The sequence below is a fragment of the Giraffa tippelskirchi genome, chromosome 4 (assembly GCF_054371585.1).
Source record: "Giraffa tippelskirchi isolate mGirTip1 chromosome 4, T2T-mGirTip1v1.2.pri, whole genome shotgun sequence".
Lineage (NCBI taxonomy): Eukaryota > Metazoa > Chordata > Mammalia > Artiodactyla > Giraffidae > Giraffa > Giraffa tippelskirchi.
Genome location: NC_137278.1, coordinates 77,179,376 through 77,202,403, shown reverse-complemented (window position 1 = coordinate 77,202,403; position 23,028 = coordinate 77,179,376). Strand labels below are relative to the sequence as shown.

The window sequence follows — 23,028 nt, the reverse complement described above, 5'->3', positions numbered from 1 at the left end:
ACGCAGAGTACATCATGAGAAACGCTGGGCTGGAGGAAGCACAAGCTGTAATCAAGATTGCCGGGAAAGATATCAATAACCTCAGATATACAGATGACACCACCCTTATGGCAGACAGTGAAGAACTAAAGAAGCTCTTGATGAAAGTGAAAGAGGAGAGTGAAAAAGTTGGCTTAAAGCTCAACGTTCAGAAAACTAAGATCATGGCATCTGGTCCCATCACTTCATGGTTAGATGGGGAAACAGAGGAAACAGTGGCTGACTTTATTTTTCTGGGCTCCAAAATCACTGCAGATGGTGATTGCAGCCATGAAATTAAAAGATGCTTGCTCCTTGGAAGAAAAGTTATGACCAACCTGGACAGTATATTAAAAAGCAGAGACATTACTTTGCCAGCAAAGGTCCATCTAGTCAAGGCTATGGTTTTTCCAGTAGTCATGTATGGATGTGAGAGTTGGACTATAAAGAAAGCTGAGCGCCGAAGAATTGATGCTTTTGAACTGTGGTGTTGGAGAAGACTCTTGAGAGTCCCTTGGACTGCAAGGAGATCAAACCAGTCCATCCTAAAGGAAATCAATCCTGAATATTCATTGGAAGGACTGATGCTGAAGCTGAAACTCCAATACTTTGGCCACCTGATGCAAAGCGCTGACTCATTTGAAAAGACACTGATGCTGGGAAAGATTGAAGGCAGGAGGAGAAGGGGAGGACAGAGGATGAGATGGTTGGATGGCATCACCGACCTAATGGACATGAGTTTGAGTAAACTCCGGGAGTTGGTGATGGACAGGGAGGCCTGGCGTGCTGCAGTTCATGGGGTTGCAAAGAGTCAGACACGACAGAGCTACTGAACTGACTGACATCTATCCTGTGATCCAGCAATTCTACTCCTACATATTTGTCCAAGAGTGAAAAAAAAGGAGGTCCACAAGAAACTTGCACATGAATGTTCATTACTAAAAACAAAGAGCAGTGTAAATGCCCATCAAGTGGTAAACTGACAAGAAAATGTGGTATATTCATAAAGGAATACTATAAAAACAAATGAGCTTTCCTCAAAAAGTTAAACACAGAACTACCATATGACCATTCCAAAATGTCTACTTAAAAGAAACACAAACATATGTTCACACAAAAACTTGTAACATGAATGTTCACAGCAGCATTATTCATAAAAATCAAAAAGTGGATATAATCCAAATGTCTATCAACTGGTAAACAGATAAACAAAATGAGGTATAACCATACAACAGATTATTCAGTTGTAAAGAGGAATGAGGTACTGATGTTACATGCTCCATGGGTGAACCCTGACAACATTAAACTAAGTGAAAGAAGCCAGACACGAAAGAGTCCTTACATGACGTGTCCAGAATAGGCAACTCCACAGAAACAGAAAGTACACTAGTGGTTGTCAGGGGATAGTAGGAGAGGGAACTGCTAACAGGTAGGAGGTTTCTTTGGGGGTGACCAAATGTTCTGGAACAGTAGCAAGATTGTAAATTGAACAATAAAGTGAATACAGTAAAAATAACCAAACTGTACACTTTAAAATGGTTAACTTTATTATGTGAATTATATCTAAAAAAATTTTTAGAACGTCTTCTGGTGGTCCAGTGGTTAAGACTTTGAGCCGCCAACGCAGGTGTGTAGGTTCAATTCCTGGTTGGGGAACTAAGATCCTGAATGCTATGTGGCATGCCCCAAATTTTTTTTTAAAGAAAGTGAAGAGTTTCCCTGGTGGCTCAGATGGTAAAGAATCTGCCTGCAATGCAGGAGACCAGGTTCAATCCCTGAGTGGGGAAGATGCCCTGGAGAAGGGAGTGGCCACCCACTCCAGTATTTTTGCCTGGAGAATACCATGGACAGAGGAGCCTGGCAGGCTACAGTCCATAGGGTCGCAAAGAATCGGACATGACTGAGCGACTAACACTAAAAAAAAAAAAAAAAAAAGGGAATAAAAAAATTTTTTAAGGTAAACTACTGCTACAAATAATGTATGGATGAATTTTTGCAAACATTATGCTCATGAAAAGAAGCCAGACATAAGAATACATGCCATACAACTCTAGTCATGTTAAATTCTAGAACAGGCAAAACTGCCTACAGCAATCACTGCCTATGGCAATAAGGCCAAGGGAAAATTTTAGGGTGAAAGAAACATTGTATATCCTGACTGGGATTGGAATCACACATATATACATTTGTCAAACGTCAAACTGTATACTTAAAAATGGGTGCATTTCATTTTATGTAAACTATACCTCAGTGCTCATGTTCAATCTCTAAGCTGTGTCCAACTCTCTAGAGACCCCATGGACTGTAGCCCACAGGCTGCTCTGTCTGTGGAATTTCCTAGGCAAGAATACTGGAGTGGGTTGTCATTTCCTTCTCCAGGGGATCTTTCCAATCCAGGGATCGAACCTGAGTCTCCTGCATTGGCAGGGGGATTCTTTACCACTGAGCCACCAGGGAGGCATGGCACCTCAATAAAATTGATTTTAAAAGAATATAACATGAGATATTATTTCACACCAACAAGATTACCAAAGTGGTAAAGTCTGACAACATGTAGAAATAGCAAGGATTGAGCAATAGGACTCATTCACTACTGATGAAAGAATAACTCAGTACAGCTACCCTGGAGGACTATTAGCAACATCTAAGAGAGATATGCTTACCTTTCAATACAGCAACTCCAGTCCTCCATAGATACGGTAATGACATTCTCCTATATGTGCACTGAGATGTGAACAAACTTCATCTAGCACTACAATAATAGCAAAGTTTCCACCGACAGAACAACAAATCAATGCTCACTACATTACAGTCAAGATGAAAGGGCTACACCTACAGATACCAACATACCCACATCTCAAGAAACATAAAGCTAAAATGGCAAGAAACAGATTTCACTACTGTTTATAAAAAGTTTTATCGCTTCTCAGCCTTTTGGCTAAGATCAAGTGTATAAAAATGGTTTTAAATATGCCGAACAGCTTTTTTGCAACGGGTTTGCTACCAGAACACAGGTGTCGTGAAAACCACCGTTAAACCTAAGCCAAAATGGCAAAGGAGAAGACCCACATCATCGTTGTCATTGGGCATGTAGATTCAGGGAAGTCTACCACGGACTGGCCATCTGATCTACAAATGTGGCGGGATCGACAAGAGAACAATTGAAAAGTTCGAGAAGGAGGCTGCCGAGATGGGAAAGGGCTCCTTCAAATATGTCTGGGTCTTGAACAAACTGAAAGCTGAATGTGAGTGTGGTATCACCATTGATATCTCCCTGTGGAAATTTGAGACAAGCAAGTACTATGTTACCATCATTGATGCCCCAGGACACAGAGACTTCATCAAAAACATGATTACAATGACATCCCAGGTTGACTGTGCTGTCCTGAGTGTTGCTGCTGGTGTTGGTGAATTTGAAGCCAGTATCTCCAAGAACGGGCAGATCCGTGAGCCTGCCCTTCTGGCTTACACTCTGGGTGTGAAACAACTAATTGTTGGAGTTAACAAAATGGATTCCACTGAGCCACCCTACAGCCAGAAGAGATACGAGGAGATTGTTAAGGAAGTCAGCACCTACATTAAGAAAATTGGCTACAACCCCGACACAGTAGCATTTGTGCCAATTTCTAGCTGGAATGGTGACAACATGCTGGAGCCAAGTGCTAACATGCCATGGTTCAAGGGATGGAAAGTCACCCACAAGGACAGCAATGCCAGCGGAACCACCCTGCTTGAAGCTCTGGATTGCATCCTGCCACCAACTCGCCCAACTGACAAACCCTTGCATTTGCCTCTCCAGGATGTCTATAAAATTGGTGGTATTGGTGCTGTCCCTGTGGGTCGTGTGGAGACTGGTGTTCTCAAACCTGGCATGGTGGTCACCTTTGCTCCAGTCAATGTAACAACTGAAGTGAAGTCTGCAGAAATGCACCATGAAGCATTGAGTGGAGCCCTTCCTGGGGACAATGTGGGCTTCAATGTCAAGAACGTATCCGTCAAAGATGTTCGTTGTGGCAATGTGGCTGGTGACAGCAAAAATGATCTACCCATGGAAGCTGCTGGCTTCACAGTTCAAGTGATTATTTAATCAGTGCTGGTTATGCACCTGTGCTGGATTGTCACACAGCTCACATTGCTTGCAAGTTTGCTGAGCTGAAGGAGAAGATTGATCGTCGTTCTGGGAAAAAGCTGGAAGATGGCCCTAAATTCTTGAAATCTGGTGACGCTACCATCATTGATATGGTTCCTGGCAAGCCCATGTGTGGCAAGAGCTTCTCTGACTATCCTCCCCTGGGCCGTTTTGCTGTGTGTGACATGAGACAGACAGTCGCTGTGGGTGTCATCAAAGCAGTGGACAAGAAGGCAGCTGGAGATGGCAAGGTCACCAAGTCTTCCCAGAAAGCTCAGAAGGCTAAATGAATACTATGGGGATAATACCTGCCACCCCAGTCTTAATCAGTGGTGGAAGAACAGTCTCAGAACTGTTTGTCTCAATTGGCCATTTAAGTTTAATAGTAAAAGACTGGTTAATGATAACAATGCATCGTAAAACCTTCAGAAGGAAAGAATGTTTTTGTGGACCATATGTTTTGTGTGTGGCAGTTTAAGTTATCAGTTTTTAAAATCAGTACTTTTTAATGAAAACAACTTGACCAAAAATCTGTCACAGAATTTGAGACCCATTTAAAAAAGTTTAATGAGAAAAAAATAAATAAATAAATATGCCGAACAACCCTATATTTTATGGGTAAATACAAACATGTATATACAAGTATACATTAAAAGTGTTTTAAAATACATAAAACAGTAACACCAAAGTCAGGAAAGTGGCTCTGTCTGTGGGAAAGGAAGGGATTTCAATGGGGAAATAGCACCCAGTAGACTTCAACTGTATTTTTTATATTTTATTTCTTAAGTTGCGTGGTCAGTACACAGGTGTTCAATGTACTATAATCTATACTTTTTTATACGCCTGAAAGACTTTATGATGGTTTTATGCATAATTTTCTCTTATGCCTTTGTAAAACATGTGTTTCTTTTATTTCACAGATTGATTTGTTCTGCTTTTTAAGTTTTGGATAATTGTATTCAAAGAAAACACATTTTGATTGGCATAAAGAATTCTGTATTTTTAAAAAATGCTTAAATTTTGCTTTATTTTCAGTAATCTCCTAGGTTAAAAAAAATTCCTTAGAGCATTTGCAGTAAAAATGTTAAAGCAACAACATCCAACATTTAAATAAATTATACAGATTAAATAAGAAATGGCAACAATTTGTTTTAAAAGCCCATTGTAGAATGTACTGTTAACTAGTAAAATCTAATTTTATCTTTATAGAAACTGAAAAATTCTGCTCTTTCACTTACTTGTTTTTAAATGACATCTGTAAAAATAATTATGGGGACCTCCCTGGTGGTGGTGGTAGTTTAGTAGCTAAGTCATATCCAACTCCTGCGACCCCATGGACTGTAGCCTGCCAGACTCCTCTGTCCATAACATTTTCCAGGCAAGAGTACTGGTGTGAGTTGCCATTTCCTTCCCCAGGGGATCTTCCTGACCCTAGGATCAAACCTGCATCTACTGCATTGGCAGGCAGATTCTTTACCACTGAGTCACCAGGGAAGCTCATGTCATACACACAAGGAAATAGGCACAGATGTAAAGTTGCTCCCAAGATGGCATACAAGACAAGCTATACAGCTTCAAAGAGTTTCTAAAGGACAAAAGGCGACAAAACCAGCAACATTTGTTTTCCTTCAAAGAAGTATTATACATCTCATCATACAACCACATCCTTAGTAATCACAAATGAACATACATTGTAAGGAAATGAACAAAGAGGTAGATGAAACCCTGTCATGAACTATCCTATGAAGAGGCATTTAATAAAAGCCAAGAGCTCAGTGTTGTCTTCCAGGTGATTCAGTCTTATTATTTGGGGTTTAAATGCTTCCTTGGCATACTTTCCCCTTCCTGAAAAGGTCAAGCTACTTGTCACTCAGCAATCTGCTGCCCAACCTGACACCCTTTCCTGACCATCCTCATCTCCTGACACTTCATGACACTATTTCAACTTACTGACATAGAGCAATGCAGTGCTCCAAACCAAACCAGCAGCTCTCACCTGCCTCTAGCCCACGAGAACACAGTACTTTTTGCTCACATGATCCCTGAAAAACTATGTATTCCCCTCTGACATTTTCATTTTGACACTTGACCATTTTTAAGTTAAAATAATTGCAAAGCATACATATTCTTAAATGCTGACATTTAAAAAAATGAAACTTCCATCACTTTTTTAGAGTAATGAATCCATGTACTATAGTTTTGATACAATCCACCAACTCGCATGAAAAATAAAGAATACTAACAAGCTCTTTGATAGAAATTATACATTTTACTTTTTTCACAAAACTTGGACTTCCACTCCACTTCTCCCACATAATATTGCTCTTATGTAAGGCGTTTAATGCTTGAAAAAATTTAAATATCCTTTCATACTTCTCTGCAACAATAAAAAATGTGCTTATATCTTAATTTTCTTAATTTGTGACTATAACCTATAAACGTCCTTTTTTTATTGAGTTATTAGGAAATTTAGTATATAATTAAGCAAAAAATACAATTTTATTGAAACTCATCTATTAATTAAATGGATAGGTTTTTTTTTCCCTTTCCATTAGTTCATGTCTTTTTGAAAGTGAAAGTGAAAGTTAGTGTCTGACTCTTTGCAGCGCCTTAGACTGCAGCCCACCAGGCTCCTCTGTCCATGGAATTCTCCAGGCAAGAGTACTGGAGTGGGTTGCCATGTCCTTCTCCAGGGGATCTTCCCAAGCCAGGGATTGAATCCAGGTCTCCCACATTGCAGGCGGACTCTTTACTGCCTAAGCCAAAAGGGAAGCCCATGTCATGTCTTTTTAGTAGTTGGATATTTTACATCCATATTAATAAATGAGTATTTCTTACTGGTAGAATGACAACAATCTATTCCTATTTTTGTTTTCACAAATAAAAAGGCTGAAAACCCTTATTTACTTAAACAGAAATGGAACGAGCTGTATCAAAGTTAATTTTCCCTCTTCTCAAGTATTATACAAAAAATCATAGTTCCATCTGTAATCATCTATTATCAAAAATTATTTTTATACCTATGCTGTATTTGTACAGAGAAGGTTTGATTTGAATATAATTATGATGACACCATCAGATGAGTCCCAATTAAGAGATAACTACAAAACAATTGGCCTAAGGTCTCTAAAAACATCAACGTTAAATAATGTCCTAAGTGTGATCACTGTATTAGATGGGAAAATATCCTTGTTTTGGAATGACACATGCTTCGGTGTTTAGAGATGAAGTGTCAAGATGTTTGTAACCAACTTGCAACTTTTTCAGCAAAGTAATAATGATTATAGACAGGAACATAAATAGAACAAAGGAAGCATAGTAATAACGATAATAGAACAAATGAAGCAAAATGTTCACAACTGGTGAATCTAGGTGAAAGATGTAAGACTGTTCACTGTATTTTTCTTGCAACTTTCCTATAGTATTGATATTTATAAAATTAACTGGAAAAATATTTTTAATGATTTATCTGCTGTGAAACCAATTATGTTCTTCAAATTTGTTAAAAGCAAAAAAATTAACAACCATCTAACTTTTAATAGAATTTGTTGCCCATCATTAGAATCATTCACTTTCTTACTTCCTGGAAGATACTACATAAAAAACACTTAAACCAAGACTTATCCAGTGACTATTAAAGACACTGGTCACTCTGCTACTTTGAGGCACAAGCTCTAAATCTGATAATATTAGAGAGGGTTGGGATATTTAAATATTTCAATATGTCTTTGTCAATACAACTTTGTTATTAAATATTTTTACCTTATGTGGTTTAAGTATATTTTCATCAAAACATTGGGACCACACACTTAGCTTAGTTTATGAAAAATGCCCACCATATAATTGTTTTGAGAGTGAGGGTTGACTTTGCAAATTCAATCATTCAAATCAGCTGTACTTTCTTAAGGAACAGAGTGATTTATTTTTCAATTCAAATGATGTATAAATACATTTCCCTATGACAAGCTTCTCACTTTTGAATTCTAAGACAGACAGAAAGGGAAAGAGAGGCAGAGAGAGGAGGAGTGAATAAGGAGAGAAAAAGAAGGAAGAGAGAAAGGGAATTGATAGAGGGGGAAGTTGGGACTGAGGAAGAGTATTGCCAGGGGTCTGTTGCCTGGATGAAATAAGGTACTTCTGGATACTTTCTCATGAACCCAACTCATTCCCTAGGTATTTCTTACCAATGTTATCTTTGCTTTACTGTCATATGCCTCTCTCAGAGAACAGCAGAGGCAAAGTCATTAAAAGAATATTTTGCTGGGGGGTGGGTGAAACGGGTGAAGGAGGTCAACTGTATGGTGATGGATGTAGACTTCTATAGTGATCACTCTGTAGTGTATACAGATTATAATGCTGTCCACCAGAAACTTACATAATAAAAAAGAAAAGAAAATATTTGGAATGGTCTCTTTCATTGGCATCCATAGGTTTTTTACACTCTGAGACAATGTACCTTATTAAATAAGATTCAGGGCTAAAAAGGGAATGCTCTCCATTTGTGAAATGGGAGAAGGAACCGTGAAAGGACAATGCTGCCTTCAGCATGGGGATGTTCTCACGCAGATTGGTTTTATGACTGCACAGACTGGGGACTTCCCTGACCATCCAGTGGTTAAGACTCCACCTTCCAAGGCAGGGGATATGCATTTGATTCCCGCTCAGGGAGCTAAGATCCCACATACTTTGCAGTCAAAAAACAAAAGACACCCAAAACATAACACAGAAGCAATATTGCAACCAATTTAATAAAGACTTTAAAAATGGTCCACATCAAAAAATAAAAAATTTTCAAGAAAAAAGTGCACACACTGAAGCTGAGAACTTAGAAATTCATGCTTTTAAAATTGTGGCTCTCAAACTTTTTGGCCTCAGGACCCCTTAAACACTTAAAAATTACTGAGGACCCCAAAGAGCTTTTGTTTCTTGTAGGTTATCTCTATCAACATGTACCATACTGGATATTAAAACCAGGAATTTTTAAAACTATTTAGTTATTAGTTTAATTAAAACAACAAATCCATTACATATAAATGACATTTTAATTTTTTTTAAAAAAAAGCTTTTCTCCAAAAGCAAATAGGGAGTGAATAAAGTGGCATTGCTTTAGCTTTCTGAAAATCTAATTACTATAATGTCTGGCTTAATATAGGATAGCTGAATTCTCAAATCTATTTCTGCAATCAGCATGTTATGCTACGCTGCAACTACTGAAGCCCATGGGCCTAGAGCCCAGGCTCTGAAACAAGAGAAGCCACCACAATGAGAAGCCCGTGCACTGCAACAAAGAGTAGCCCCTGCTTGCCACAACTACAGAAAGCCCAGAAAAGCAACGAAGACCCAGCACAGCCAAATAAATAAATAATTTTAAAAATATATATGTTGTTTTAAACTATATGAAGAGAATTTAGCCTCAGAGACACAGATAGTTAGAAAAGGAAAGAGTACTTTAATAGCTTTAACCAACACTGTAGATATTCTTTGATACTACACCAAACCTCAAAAAGTGGTAGTTTCTTAAAGGTAAGCTGCCATGTGGAAACTGAAATCACTGAACTTATTCAGTATATTATTCAGTTATATTAAAACCCAATGGTTCCTCTGACACTCAGAATATATCTTTTGCCCATACATGGTTGTGTGCCATCCGGCATTGGTCATTTAGGATGTACTGGTTACTGAATTATGCAGATCTTCCAAATGCTAACACATTTCACTCTGTAGTATTTTTCAAAATCACATGTACTAACATTACCACCAATCTCACCAGGAAAGTTGATAAGTTACTGGGAGGCTGGCAAGCACACAGAGGCAGATTCAAGTTTTCCAAATGTCTAATTTTTACTTGAAAGCTCTAATTTTAATATTGGCAACAAGCACTACGCAGTTTTTGATTCCTGGGTCGGGAAGATCCCCTGGAGTAGGAAACGGCAACCCACTCTAGTATTCTTGCCTGGGAGAGAAGACCCTGGCGGGCTATAGTCCTTAGATCTGTAAAGAGTCAGACATAACTGAGTGATGGAGCATAAGTACTAAGTACTGTCTACTGTTTTCCTTGACGTGATAGACTCACCTTGTTCCTTTGTGAGAAAAGGCCTGCTATACACTCAAATCCCAATAACGCTGGGTTGGTCAGTCATTCTTTCTAATAAAAACGAGTATTTCATGAAAAAAGCCACTGGGTCAGCTTGCAACTTGTTTAAATGTACAAGTCCTTTCCCTCCGACAGCCACAGTGTTTCAGGAGGCAGGGGAAGTGCTCTCTGCAGTTTCCCATACACTTAAGGGTCAAGGTGTAATAAAATTAATAATTCTGACTACTGTCAAGGACATTCTTGACAAATGAGGTAAAGCTTTCTTGTAAACTCTGAGTGCACAGTGGTGGAGAATACAGCTACAGCTTGGTGCCACTCCCACTCCCATTGGGTTCCTGTGCTTGGCATTCAGGGAATACAGTGTAGACTTGAATGCTGCTACAGCAGAAGCCCTTCTACAACACCCCAGGTTACACCAGCTCTGCTCGCTTCTACAGCAGCACCACCTCACGGGCTCGCCATCCATCAGCGACTCTCTGGCTCTTCCCTCACTATGAGGAGGGCAAGGTCCACGAAGTTGTATGGTATATTAATAAATATGACTCACTTCCTTTTTAAAAATGTACTTCCCATTTTATTCCCTTTAAAATCATGAACTTTATTTTGCTACAAAAATGCATCCTGATTTAATAGGTCCTGCTTGTCTCACGAATCCCTGTTTTGATCATCCATCCCATCTCGAGCCACCTCCCACGTTTACCAATTCAGAGTAAATCAGTAAATCTAAATCTGTAACCTGAAATTACTACAGACAGCCCCTAACTTATAAATACTTGATTTCCCACACCAACCACAAATACTAATAAAATCCCCTGCTCTACCAGAACTCCTGTGACTGAACAATAAGCTCTGAGGAGGGGAAGTCCAGGGCTTTTCTGGTGGCTCAGCAATAAAGAATCTGCCTGCAATGCAGGAGAGACAAGGGTTCGATCCCTGTCGAGAAGATCCCTCGGAGGAGGGCATGGTAACCCACTCCAGTATTCTTGCCTAGAGATTCCCATGGACAGAGGAGCCTGGCAGGCTACAGTCCATGGGGTCACAAAGAGTCAGACATGACTGAAGCGACTAAGCACACACACAGGGGTAGTCTTTTGGGAAAACAGAACCATCTGAGAGTCAGGGTGGGCAATGCTGAGATGCAAAGGCAGCATCTGGCATCAGGCTGGTTAGAAGACAAGAATCAGTCATCAATCCTCACTTCTCAAGAACATAGGTATGATCGCCATCTTTGTTTTACAAAGGAGACAATGGTCACAAGCAAAGCCCAGTAACAATTCCCAAGGAATAAAAATAGAATCTGGGTAATAAAGGCTAACCTTTTTCTCCTTTCCTTTGCGCTTAGTCTGGTTTCACTTGCTCACAGAGTGTCATGTGCTGCGGCCTTGACACAGGCACCTCGGACCGGAATTCCTGGCATGTAATGGCTGTGCCCACACCTCAGCTGCTTGGACCGTGTGCAGAAGCTGCACACAACCCTCAATTCAATATGGCGGCAGTGGCGGTAGGCCGTGTGCAAAGACGCTGCTCCCAGCAGGCACTACAATCTGGCGCCCTGACCAGGGCATCTGAGTCAGCCTTCCAAGAACTCCACCTCCTCCCCTCCCTGCTGTCCAGATCTCTATTAAGCAGCCTCACGCCCAGCCTTTCAGGGAGAGCGGGTGCTCTAGAGCTTAAGCTCCCAGCTCTCAACTCTTTGATCAGCAAATAAAGCTTCTCTTTGTTTCTGAACCAAATGCAGTCTTGTTCAACTGAATCAAATGACACCAGGTAGGAGGACTCCTATTGGGGCTTGACTTGAGAGGGTTGATAACAGAAATTTAGGTTGAAGGAAGGAACGTGTCTGAAGGTGCCCTGCTGGACAGGCCCAGACCCTTGACAAGACCATTCTAGATCAAGAGTTGGCAAACTTCTTCTGTCAAGAGCCAGACAGTGAATGTTCTATGTTTTGCAGGCCGTATGGTCTCTGCTGCAGCTACTCAACTCTGCCCAAGTAGTAGGAAAGCTGCCATAGACGATATGGAAACGATGAGGGCTGTGCTCCAGTAAAACTCTACTTATGGATACTGAAATTTGAATGGCAGATAATTTCCAAGAGTCAAAAAACAGTATTCTTCCTTTGATTTTTTCCCCACCATTTAAAAATGTAAAAACCATTCTTAGCTCAGGGGCTGTACAAAAACAGGAGGTGGGCCTGAACTGAGCTGTCTGTGTGCCACCACCAGTCCTGCAAAAGAAGGTCTGAGTGGGGCACAGTAGAGACCCTTGTCATACAAATGTCAGAGGCAAGGCTGGCCAATTACCACAACATCCTCTTTGCCCAGTAAATGGGAAAGAAAACCCTGACACCACAGCCTGGACCAACACAGCCATTAGCAGCCTGGACCCAGGACTCAAGGCAGTCCTTTGAGAGCTGAGGTGAAATGTGGTCCAAACTGGCCTCACTGGCTTCACCATTAATCCCTAGAATCTGTCCTCCACCGATGCCAGAGTGATCTTTTAAAATTAAGTGAAATTATGTCTTCTGCTTAAAATCCCACATTCACATACAAATCCAAAGTCTTTACCATTTTCTCTTTTATAAAAGAAGACTATCGGGCTTCCCTGGTGGTCCAGCGGATAAGAATCTACCTTTCGGGACTTCCTTGGTGGTACAGCGGATAAAAATCCACAAGCCAATGCAGGGAACACGGGTTCAATCCCTGGTCCCAGAAGATGCCACATGCTGAGGAGCAACTAAGCCCATGAACCACACTACTGAAGCTCGCGCACCTAAAGCCCATGCTCGGCAGCAAGAGAAGCCACTGCAATGACAGAGTAGCTCCCACTGGCTGCAACTAGAGATTCCTACTTGAGCAAGGAAAATCCAGGGCAACCAAAAATAAAATGAATAAATAAATAAATAAAAGATTTTTTAAAATGTGAATTCATGCTGACTGAAAAAAAGAAGACTATCAAAAATAAATCCTCTTAGTTGGTGCATCTATAAAGCTCCACAATATCTACAGTCTTCCTTCTTCACTCTCAATTCCCTACCACTCTGCTCCCTTGCAGACCCGTCAGGGGTTTGCAATTACTGTGCTACGCTGCTTGAAACTTTCTTGCTCAGTTATCTACATAGCTTTCTCCTATATCCCTCTTGGTCCTTGTTCAGACATTCATCACCTTATCAGAGGAGCTTTTCCTGACAATGACTCATACTTATTCTATAAACCCATTACCCTGCTTTATTTCTTCATAGTACTTATAACCATCTGCTATATATTTATTTAGTAGAATAGATGGTTCTGGAGGGCAGAGACTTTCTCTTTTCTTGCTTTGTTTTGATTTATTTCTGGCCGCACTGGGTCTTCGGTGTTGTGAGTGGGCTTTCTCTTGTTGCTGAGCATGGGCTCTAGAGCATGTGGGCTTCAGGAGTTGCAGCTCTCAGGCTCTTGAGTGCAGGCTCAATAGTTGTGGTGCACAGGCTTAGCTGTCCTACGGCATGTGGAATTGTCCCAGACCAGGGATAGAACTAGTGTTCCCTGCATTACAAGGCACAGATTTTTAACCACTGGACCATCAGGGAAGCCCGACTCTCTGTTTTGTTTACTGCTATATTCCTAGCATCTAGAACAGCCCTAGATACATAGCAGTTGCTCAATAAATGTCTGTTGAATTTAACAAATAAATGACTGGAGAACCATAAAACCAATCTGCAATTTATCTCTTAAAATATAACCTGCTTACAGGTTAAAGACAACATACAAATATACACATTCCTGTCAAAAATGAAAATGCTATTGTGTTTACATGATTCTTTCGCATGTATAATTCATTTTAAAATATATACTAAGTGCCTACCCATATGCAAGGTATTGAACTATGTGTCTTAAAGTGTTCTATGTGTTCTCAGAGAATCTCATTTAAAAGGGAGTTAAGACATGCAAGCAACTTCTAGAAAGAACAGACAGTGAGAAGGGACCTAAGACAGGGAAAGATAATTCTTGGTTTAGCTCCCCACTGAAGGCTCCATCTTTATTCTCACCTTAGACCCTTCTGTGTGAAAGCCCCATTTAACTAGGCCCAGTGACCTCCTGACCCTGAATCCTGAATTCTTTCCACCATAGCCTTTTCCTTATGACATTTTTTTTAACCTAATGAGAAAGTCAGGTGATTGCCTCAATTACGCACTACCCTTTGCCAATACAGTCAGAAGCTGACAAGTCCTTGCTACTCAAAGGGTAAGAAAATCATTTAAAGACACACAACTATGCCAAAACTCCAACAGAACCCACTAGTCTGTGAATGAATGAATTAATTCAAACACAAATATTTTGCTTGTTGCTTTGTCTGATTAATCTGCTCAGCCAAAATGCCTAGGTCCCTTTATTAGCCATTCATGGGCTCCAGCTTTCTAATACACTTTGTACTCCTTCAAACACATCACCAAAACATAATGTTTAAAACAGTATGAATGAGAACTTCCCTGGTGGTCCAATGGCTAAGACTCCCCAGTCCCAATGCAGAAGACCCAGGTTCAATCCCTGGTTGGGGAACTAGATCCCACATGCCACAACTAAGAGTTGACATGCTACAGCTAAAGATTCTGCATGCCACAGTGAAGACCATAGATCTGGCATTCTGCAAATAAGATGAAGTGCTGGACTTCCCTGGTGGCTCAGACGGTAAAGCATCTGCCTACAATGTGGGAGACCCGAGTTCAATCCCTGGATTGGGAAGATCTCCTAGAGAAGGAAATGGCAACCCACCCCAGTATTCTTGCCTGGAAAATCCCATGGACGGAGGAACCTGGTAGGCTATAGTCCATGGGGTCGTAAAGAGTCGGACATGACTGAGAGACTTCATTTTCACTTTTCACTGTCAAATAAAAAAAATAAATAGTATGGATGAAGATGATGTACAAATTTGTGAATATACTAAAAGTCACTGAATTGTGCACTTTAAATGATGATTTCTATGGCATGTGAATTATATCTAAATAATGCTTTTTAAAAAAAGATTATTCCTAAATGTTTGCTATTAAAATATTATTAATATTCACTGCATTATCATTATAATACGGGCTTCCCTGGTGGCTCAGATGATGAAGAATCTGCCTGCAATGAGTATACCAGGGTTCAATCCCTGGGTCGGGAAGATCCCCTGGAGAAGGCAATGGCTACCCAGTACTCCAGTATTCCTGCCTGGAGAATTCCATAGACAGAGGAGCCTAGCACGGGCTACAGTCCATGGGGTTGCAAAGAGCTGGACTGAGCGACTAACACTTTCATGGGCTTCCCTGGTGGCTCAGATGGTAAAGAATGATACAATTATCATTACAATAGTGATGATTAACAAAGAGCAGTGATGAATAAAATTCATGTTTTAGACAAAAATTTGGCGATATCCATCAAAGCAATTTTTTTAAACATGATGCTTTTAACCCAGCTACATTTCCACTTGGGAATTTAACCAGCATATACACAGACACCAATTTGCAAAGAAACATGAAAAAGACTATGTTCTGCATCACTGTTTGCATTTTTGAAAAATCAGAGTCGAACTAACCATTCCTCAGGAGAGTAGAGCAGGGACCTGGGGTCACAACTTACCTGCTACGTGAGTCTGACATACTCCTTAATTTTTCTAAATCTCAGTCCTAAAATGGGGGGTAACAGTGGTGCTACCTAGTAGGGTTACTATGAGGCTTAAATTATAAAATAATTGTAAAAACTTAAAGGACTAGCACGGATTAAGTATTCAGTAAATACTGGCTATTACAGCCATTACTGTAATTGACAGGACAGACACTTGTTAAATGAGTTGTGGCATCTATATAATGGAATATTACACAGACTTTAAAAAGGATGAAGATTTACATTAACTGATGTGGAAAAGAGTTTCTAGATATTAAGTGAAAAAGCAAATTGCTAAAGAAGATTATAGAATGATCCCAGTTATAGATTTAAAAACACATCTGTGTAATATGTACCTATAATTTATATGCATCCATACATATATGGGCCTCCTCAATGGCTCAGTGGATAAAGAATCTGCCTGCAACACAGGTGACGCAGAAGACTCAGATTCAATTCCTAGGTCAGGAAGATCTCCTAGAGGAGGAAATGGCAACCCACTCCAGTATTCTTGCCTGGAGAATTCCATGGAGAAAGAAGCCTAATGGCTACAGTCCATGGGGTTGCAAAGAGTCAGACACAACTGAGACCACTAGCACACATATGTGTACATGTATACTTACACACACACATATATGAGTGTGTATCTATGTTTATGTATGCAAAGAAAATTTCTGGAATAATGCAAAGAAACGGGGTAATAGGATGGAGGAGAAAAGGGCATGTTTACTCCTCACTCTAACACTTATAGCCATACTTTTTTCCAGTGAGTAAAGTTTTCATTGAAAAAAATAGTTTGAAATAATTTGCTTACCAAAAGGGAGAAAGAAAGCACTTTGATTAAAGAAAAAGGGGGCTTACCTGGTGACTCAGGCGGTAAAGAATCCGCCTGCAATGCGGGAAACCTGGGTTCGATCCCTGGGCTGGAAAGATGCCCTGGAGGAAGGCATGGCAACCCACTCCAGTATTCTTGCCTGGAGAATCCCCATGGACAGAGGAGCCTGGAGGGCTACAGTCCATGGGGTTGCAAAGAGTCGGACACAAGTGAGCGACTAAGCGCACAATGGCAAAAGGAAGTTTCTACTGGATTCTAAAATTGGTAGCAGATAGAAAAACCCTGTATACATACTAAAAGAAATAGCCACTGCGAAAGAACAGACTTTAACTGAGGTTCTGGGTTATGTTCAATCCTATCAAAGATCTATTAATTACTGGCTTCTGAAAATATCCACCTTATCTGCAAAGTAAAAGCACTGAGACTTTCATCTACAGTTTCAAATACTGCTTTTTATTTTTCAAGTGCTTTAAAACCTACTGAGTTTATATAATATTGACCTAAAAGGCAATAGAAATAATACAACTGATTTTAAAATTTCCATCACCTGCTGTTTCATTTTTATTTCATTTTTTAAACTTGGGCTTAAAATAACACCTCAAGAAATTTAAACATCTTTATATCTCTTCAAATTCTCACCACAACACAAAGCAACTTTTAGAAATAGTTTCTAAAGAACTCATTAAAATTACAGCAAGACTTTGCATGCTAAAGAGACTTAAAACTCAAAAGAGAATACCCTTGTCGAGACTGACTGAGGAAAGAAAAAGTAAAAGGGACAGCTTTTTTATATCTGGTCCATCTTTTAGAAGTTCTGACTAACAACAGCATCTTTTTATGAAATAGCCAGCACTGCTTCATAATATGAAAAGATGACTATGTCTTTAGATTAAAATGCTAAAAAGAACATTAGTCGCCTTTGGCAGTGTTGAAATGATACTCATGTTTCTGGAAGGCAAACTGCCTGAAAAATCTGTTGTGTGTCTTATAAGTCAGATAAAACATTAAGAACATCATCCACTCTAAGACTACTTACTTACCACAATTGTTCACTAAGGAAAGTGGTGAAAGTGTTCACCAAACACCTTTAACAGAACAGACAGTCCTCTCCATGAGATGGTTTTCGTTCTATAGAAAGAAAAATGGTCCATGATCCCTTTACCACTGACCCTCAGGTAATCTGTTTTTCCAGAGCCTGCTCCTCACAACACTCCAAAGTGGGAAGCAGATCCTTGGAGAGAAGTGTTGGATTCCCAGCTCACCACACGTGGGCCAAGGTAGGTAAGCAAGAGGGACCTCAACGTCTCTGGGCACTGACACTGCTTCACTCAATACACATCTCATAGACCTTCCTAGTACTGGCAGCTGAGTCATCATTAGTAACCTAATAAAAACCCACGTATTTACCCAAATCTAACCACTCTCACTTTTTTCACCACTGCTACTCCCCTAGATCCAATGCCTATTCTCTTGCCTGCCACGTCCTGCTGCATCTCCTGTTGACCCCTAAAAGTCCATCCATCCAGTGGGAAGTGGTGTTTTAAAAAAATACATCAGGTCAGGATTTCCCTGGTAGTCTAGAGGTTAAGAATCCACCTGCTAATGCAGGAAACACGAGTTCAACCCTTGGTCTGGGAAGATCCCGCATACCTCGGAGCAACTAAGCCCATGTGCCACAACTACTGAACCCACGCGCCACAACTACTGAAGCCTCTGCACGCACAGCCTGTGCTCCACAAGGAGAAGCCACCGCAACGAGAAGCTGGTCCACCGCAACCTAGAGTAGCCCCTGCTCTTGGCAACTAGAGAAAAGCCCAGACAGCAATGAAGACCCAGCCAAAATAAATAAAAAGCTTAGATAAAAGCATTTACATTGCATATTTTTTTCAAAATACATCAGATCATATTTTTCCTCTGCTTTAAAACCTTCCAAAGGCTTTGCTGTCACATGTGAATTGAAATCCAAACTCTTTCTCAGGGCACCTAAGACCTGCCTGAGAGGGCGCTGCCTCCCCTCAAATCTCATCTACCTCTCTCTCGCTCTTGGACTAAAAACTAGCCCACATGGTCTTTCTTTTCTGTTCTGTAAACTCGCCAAGTTCACTGTCATCTCAGAGCATCTGCATGTGCTATTTCTGCCATCCAGAACACTGCTCTCCCTTTCCCAAGGCTGGGTCTTTCTTATAATTCAAGTCTTAACTCAGGTCACCTCCTCACATTCTTTGCAAATGAAGGAGCTGCTGCTGCTGCTGCTAAGTCGCGTCAGTCGTGTCCGACTCTGTGCGACCCCATAGACGGCAGCCCACCAGGCTCCCCCATCCCTGGGATTCTCCAGGCAACACTGGAGTGGGTTGCCATTTCCTTCTCCAGTGCATGAAAGGGAAAAGTGAAAGGGAAGTCGCTCAGTCGTGTCCGACTCTTAGCGACCCCATGGACTGCAGCCTACCAGGCTCCTCCGTCCATGGGATTTTCCAGGCAAGAGTACTGGAGTGGGGTGCCATTGCCTTCTCCGAATGAAGGAGCACTGCTGCTGCATTCTGTACTCTGATTTTCTTTCACTGCCTGAAATTCTTACTTATCTGCTGACTCTGCTGGCTGCCTCCTTTCCCACTACCACCACTAGTACTCCAGCTTCATGAGAGCAGAAACCCTGTCTCTCTGTACCTCGGTATCTACAGTGCCCCGCACGGCCACAGGACTCAAGAAAGGGTTGATGAATGGTTAGAATTCAAAATTATTTTTTAGTCATTATGTATTTTCTCAAATAGATACTAAAAGTACAAGCTACTATGTTCAAAGCAGCCATGGTTTTCTTTGAATGGTGTCCTAAATCAGAGAACAAAATGTTTTCAACTCATATCATTAACAAAGAGCTAATTTCTTAATTCTTTTTAAAAATCTTCCAATGAAGAAAGTCATTCACAAAATGAGCAAATGGTACACACAGCTCACTGAAAAGTAAGATAAGTAACTCCTAAATATGTGTAATGAGGCACATTTTTTACAAAACAAATTAAACTTCTAGACACCATTTTTCACCTCCCAGCATCAGTTCAGTTCAGTCGCTCAATCATGTCCGACTCCTTGCAACCCCATGGACTGCAGCACATCAGGTTTCCCTGTCCATCACCAACTAATGGAGCTTGCTCAAACTTATGTCCATTGAGTCTGTGAAGACATCCAACCATCTCATCCTCTGTCGTCCCCTTCTCCTCCGTCCTTCAAACTTTCCCAGCATCAGGGTCTTTTCTAATGAGTCAGTTCTTTGCATCAGGTGGCCAAAGTATTAGAGCTTTAGCTTCAGCATCAGTCCTTCCAATGAATATTCAGGACTGACTTCCTTTAGGATTGACTAGTTTGATCCCCTTGCAGTCCAAGGGACTCTCAAGTGTCTTCTCCAACACCACAGTTTAAAAGCATCAATTCTCTGGTGCTCAGTTTTCTTTATGGTCCAACTCTCACATCCATACATGACTACTGGAAAAACCATAGCTTTGACTAGATAGACCTTTGTGGGCAAAGTAATGTCTCTGCTCTTTAATATGCTGTCTAGGTTGGTCATAGTTTTTCTTCCAAGCACCAGGTGTCTTTTAATTTCAAGACTGCAGTCACCATCTGCAATGATTTTGGAGGCCAAGAAAATAAAGTCTGTTACTGTTTCCATTGTTTCTGCATCTATTTGCCATGAAGTGATGGGACCAGGTGACATGATCTTCGTTTTTTGAATGTTGAGCTTAAGCCAGCTTTTTCACTCTCCCCTTTCACTTTCCTCAAGAGGCTCTTCAGTTCTTTGCTTTCTGCCATAAGGGTGGTGTCATCTGCATATCTGAGGTTATGGATATTTCTCCCAGCAATCTTGATTCCAGCCTGTGCTTCATCCAGCCTGGTATTTCGCATGATGTACTCTGCATAGGTTCATGACATTGCACAGCAGACAGGGATCAAGACCATCCCCATGGAAAAGAAATGCAAAAAAGCAAAATGGCTGTCTGAGGCGGCCTTACAGATAGCTGGGAAGAGAAGAGAAGCAAAAAGCAAAGGAGAAAAGGAAAAATATTCCCATCTGAATGCAGAGTTCCAAAGAATAGCAAGGAGAGATAAGAAAGCCTTCCTCAGCGATCAATGCAAAGAAATAGAGGAAAACAACAGATTGGGAAAAACTAGAGATCTCTTCAAGAAAATTAGAGATACCAAAGGAACATTTCATGAAAAGATAGGCTCGATAAAGGACAGAAATGGCATGGACCTAACAGAAACAGAAGATATTAAGAAGAGGTGGCAAGAATACACAGAAGAACTGTACAAAAAAGATCTTCATGACCCAGGTAATCACGATGGTGTGATCACTCACCTAGAGCCAGACATCCTGGAATGTGAAGTCAAGTGGGCCTTAGAAAGCATCACTACGAACAAAGCTAGTGGAGGTGATGGAATTCCAGTTGAGCTATTTCAAATCCTCAAAGGTGATGCTGTGAAAGTGCTGCACTCAATATGCCAGCAAATTTGGAAAACTCAGCAGTGGCCACAGGACTGGAAAAGGTCAGTTTTTGTTCCAATCCCAAAGAAAGGCAATGCCAAAGAATGCTCAAACTACCTCACAGTTGCCCTCATCTCACATGCTAGTAAAGTAATGCTCAAAATTCTCCAAGCCAGGCTTCAGCAATACGTGAACCGTGAACTTCCAGATGTTCAAGCTGGTTTTAGAAAAGGCAGAGGAACCAGAGATCAAATTGCCAACATCCGCTGGATCATCGAAAAAGCAAGAGAGTTCCAGAAAAACATCTATTTCTGCTTTATTGACTATGCCAAAGCCTTTGACTGTGTGGATCACAATAAACTGTGGAAAATTCTAAAAGAGATGGGAATACCAGACCATCTGACCTGTCTCTTGAGAAACCTGTATGCAGGTCAGGAAGCAACGGTTAGAACTGGACATGGAACAACAGACTGGCTCCAAATAGGAAAAGGAGTACGTCAAGGCTGTATATTGTCACCCTGCTTATTTAACTTACATGCAGAGTACATCATGAGAAACGCTGGGCTGGAAGAAACACAAGCTGGAATCAAGATTGCTGGGAGAAATATCAATAACCTCAGATATGCGGATGACACCACCCTTATGGCAGAAAGTGAAGAAGAACTAAAGAGCCTCTTGATGAAAGTGAAAGAGGAGAGTGAAAAAGTTGGCTTAAAGCTCAACATTCAGAAAACGAAGATCATGGCATCTGGTCCCATCACTTCATGACAGATAGATGGGGAAACAGTGGAAACAGTGGCTGACTTTATTTTTCGGGGCTCCAAAATCACTGCAGATGGTGATTGCAGCCATGAAATTAAAAGACGCTTGCTCCTTGGAAGAAAAGTTATGACCAACCTGGACAGCTATATTAAAAAGCAGAGACATTACTCTGCCAACAAAGGTCCGTCTAGTCAAGGCTATGGTTTTTCCAGTGGTCATGTATGGATGTGAGAGTTGGACTAGAAAGAAAGCTGAGTGCCGAAGAACTGATGCTTTTGAACTGTGGTGTTGGAGAAGACTCTTGAGAGTCCCTTAGACAGCAAGGAGATCCAACCAGTCCATCCTAAAGGAGATCAGTCCTGAGTGTTCACTGTAAGGACTGATGTTGAAGCTGAAACTCCAATACTTTGGCCACCTGATGAGAAGAGCTGACTCACTGGAAAAGACCCTGATGCTGGGAAGGATTGAGGGCAGGAGGAGAAGGGGAGGACACAAGATGAGATGGCTGGATGGCATCATCGACTCTATGGACATGAGTTTGGGTGGACTCAGGGAGTTGGTGATGGACAGGGAGGCCTGGCGTGCTGCGGTTCATGGGGTCGAAAAGAGTCGGACACAACTGAGCGACTGAACTGAACTGAATAACCTATAATGGAAAAGGATCTAAATATAAATATACAAATGAATCACTTTGCTATACACCTAAAACTAACACAATATTGTACAGCAATTATATTTAAATAAAAACAAAAATATATATATATATATATACATACAATAAAAAAAAAAACAAGTGCAAATGCCCTTTGACCCAATGACAACTTGCAGGAATTTACCCTGTGGATATTCTTTCATGAAAGGAAAATAATGTACATGTACAAGGATATTCACTACAGCATTTCCTACAGAGAAGAACAATATTAAGAGTTCAAAATTTCTAGGACCTTCACACAATGGAATGTCATGCAGCTCCATAAAAAACTGGGCAGCTCTTTATAAACCAAAACGGAACAATCTCCATGACATGTTGGTGAGTTTAAAAAGCAGGTTTCATGACACTGTTCTCACACTGTTTTTTTTGTTTGTTTTAAATATATA

The 23,028-nt window shown here is 40.7% G+C and overlaps 1 protein-coding gene and 1 pseudogene across 3 annotated transcripts in view; one reads left to right on the top strand and one right to left on the bottom strand.

The window, feature by feature from the left end:
* KCNG3 (potassium voltage-gated channel modifier subfamily G member 3) overlaps window positions 1-23,028 on the bottom strand; it is a 51,134-nt gene that overhangs the window by 21,945 nt on the left and 6,161 nt on the right. The gene's annotated exons all lie outside the window — the stretch shown is intronic.
* Window positions 3,067-4,438, top strand: LOC145545105 (elongation factor 1-alpha 1 pseudogene; annotated as a pseudogene). The gene has a single exon (XR_014081872.1). The product of XR_014081872.1 is annotated as an elongation factor 1-alpha 1 pseudogene (transcript).